Below are 479 nucleotides of genomic sequence, written 5' to 3'. Positions count from 1 at the left end.
GTGCTTTTCTGCACCAGGGTGGTGCTTTTCTGCTCCAAGGCTGTGTTTATCTGCTCCAAGGCAGTGTTTATTTGCTCCAAGACAGTGATTTTCTGCTCTAGAGTGGTGCTTTTCAGCTTCAGGGCAGTGTTCTCCTGCTCCAAGCTGGTGTTTCCCTGCTCCAGGGCAGCGTTTATCAGCTTCAAGGTGGAGTTATCCTGCTCCAGAGCGGTGCTTTCCAGCTTCAGCTTCAGGGTGGCGTTCTCCTGTTCCAGGGTGGTCTTTTCCTTCTCTAGGAATGCCATTTTCTGCTCCGGGGTGGTTTTATCATGCTCCAGAGCGGTGCTTTTCTTCTTCAGGGTGGCGTTCTCATGCTGCAGTGTGCTGTTTTTCTTCTCCAAGATGGTTTTTTTCTGCTCCAGGATTTTCCATTTATGATCCAAGCTGGTGCTCTTCATCTTCAGGTTAGCGTTTATCAGCTCATATGCAGCATTCTCCTG

This window comes from Poecilia reticulata, linkage group LG16, assembly GCF_000633615.1.
Source record: "Poecilia reticulata strain Guanapo linkage group LG16, Guppy_female_1.0+MT, whole genome shotgun sequence".
NCBI lineage: Eukaryota > Metazoa > Chordata > Actinopteri > Cyprinodontiformes > Poeciliidae > Poecilia > Poecilia reticulata.
Note: the sequence above shows the minus strand (reverse complement) of the source record.